Source organism: Corylus avellana, unplaced genomic scaffold, assembly GCF_965113065.1.
Source record: "Corylus avellana unplaced genomic scaffold, dhCorAvel1.hap1.2 HAP1_SCAFFOLD_227, whole genome shotgun sequence".
In the NCBI taxonomy this organism is placed as follows: domain Eukaryota; kingdom Viridiplantae; phylum Streptophyta; class Magnoliopsida; order Fagales; family Betulaceae; genus Corylus; species Corylus avellana.
The window spans coordinates 17,501-20,000 of record NW_028290611.1 but is presented as its reverse complement, the minus strand read 5'-3'; positions in this window follow the sequence as shown (position 1 = coordinate 20,000).

Sequence of the window (2,500 nt, the reverse complement as noted above, 5' to 3'; positions counted from 1 at the left end):
AATATAAAGATTATTATAAAGAGTAAATAGAAAAATATAAAAATTCTAAATAATACTAAATAAAATAAGAAATAAACAGAGCGCTCTTATTCGAAACGCCTTGTGATCTTCAACCAATTCTGTGCTTCAATATAATTACCTGGAGTAAGCGCTATAGCTTGTTTCCAATACTCAGCGGCTTGATCGAACCAAGCCTCTGCAATTTCAGAATCTCCCTGTCGAATGGCCTGTTCTCCCCGGTCGGAATAGGCAGTTAAATTCCTTCCCTTAGAACCGTACTTGAGAGTTTCCTACTCATACGGCTCAGCAGTCAATTCTTTTGGTGTCCCATTTTTTAATCTACCATAATATATAATTATATAATTGAATAATTGAATGAGATTTCTCATAGATCTATCTCATTTTTTTTCTCGAGTTAACCAAAAGAGATTAATTGCATGAGTTTCAAACTTTAATTTTGATTAATAATTTAATCAGTTTTAGTTTTATCTTTTTTCCCACCTTCAGAAGAATAAAGCATAGGCATTTTCACTATCATTAGAATTTTCTAAAAGGTAACTATCTCGGTTTCATATATAAATTTCTATAGAATCTTTGAAAAAGACTTTCTTTCATAAGAAAGAAAAGACTTACTATCTTTGGGATCTGATTCTACACCGCTGCTCAATACCTTAGGGGATCGACTCTATTACATAAGTTGATTCCTAACTTTTATCTCATATCGTGACATAAGTAAGCAGTTCTTATTGTATCGGCCCAAAACCTCACTAATTGATCTTTACGGTGCTTATTCTTTCTATCAATTAGATCCTTTCTTTATCCATAGACTAAAGGATCTAGGCATACCTATTTCTTCCTATTTGGACTTCTATGAAGTTTCTTTCTTTTTCTTTGCTACAGCTGATAAAAATCGTTGTTTTGGACACGATAGATATGATATGTAGAAAGCCTATTTTCTAGTATTTATTAGCGGATTTGCTCTTTCTTTCCTTTTTTTCTTTCTATAGTGGAGATAGTCGCACGTAATGACAGATCACGGCCATATTATTTAAAGCTTGTGGTAAGAACGGGTTTCGTTCTAGTGCCCTAAAATAATATTCCAAAGCTTTCGTATGTTCTCCGTTCCTTGTGTGGATAAGACCTATGTTATAGAGTATATAACTTCTATCATAGGGATCAATTTCTAGTCGCATAGCTTCATAATAATTCTGTAAAGCTTCCGCATAATTTCCTTCGGATTGAGCCGACATCCGTTGCGGTCGTCTTCGATTCAAAGAATCTCCGTTCCAGAACCGTACGTGAGATTTTCATCTCATACGGCTCCTCCCTTTTTATGTGCATAATGAGAATAATACATGGAATCATCAAAAAAGATTGAAATAATTTCATTATGAACCGAACGGGGCTAGTGTTTTTACAAGAAATCTCTAACCAACCTTCCTGTAAAAGATCTTTTCTTAACATCAAGTATCTTGGTACTAAATAAAAATGATAACTCTAACAATTTCTTTGTTCTTAACACCCCTTAATTTCCGGGAATTAGTCACTTCAACAGTCTTCGATGGTTATACGGGTATCCAAAATACGAACGAGATGGATATTTGTTGTACCAACCATTCTTGTTAATCCCGATTCCGATAAAGAAAAGGTATAATTTATAACAAAGTTTTCGTATTGTTGATTCCTAGGCGTAGTGCTTCTTTCCCTATGCTGCCTATTGGTACTAGTGAAGTAGGGTTGACCTAACCCATAGGTGTAACCTTTCGCTCAATACTAGAATCTAAAATTGAAGCATCTGAGGCTGCATTAATCGGGGATACACGACAGAAGGAATTGTTTTATTTACAAACTTCACCTTCACAATAAGCGTAGATTTATTTCAATAATCTTTTTATTTCTCTCCCAAATAATGTATCTTTCTCCGAAGACTGAAATCGGTAAAGAAAAAAACATCAAATCGCACCATCTCTGTAATAGGTGAATGCCTCTTTTTCTCCTGAAGTTGTCGGAATTATTCGTAATAAGATATTGGCTACAATTGAAAAGGTCTTATCAATAAAATTTCCATTTATCCGAGATCTGGGCATAGGTAGCAATCCATTCTATAATTTCTTTTACTTACCTCTTGTGGGAAAATGATCCCACAAACAAAGAAATTGTACAGTACGAAATAACATAAAAATAAAAAAAAAAATAGATCAATTGATTCGTTCTAATTCATTGATTTAATTTGGTATAAATATTGTAAGTAAAAAGAATAACTATTGGAAAAAGATGGGAGCGCCGTCTTCGCAAGAATGAAATGAATAGATATATATCTTTTTTTAACAGTTTTTCACAAAAAAAAATTATTTTTATCCCCCCCTTGAAGGAAGGGTTTTTCTTTGATGAAAAGTTTTCTATATTTTTTTATAGTTAGAATTGACTGTACGTACCTATCAAAAAATCTAATATGAATGACTCACTATTCACTCGGTTTCTGGGCCATAATCATTATGTA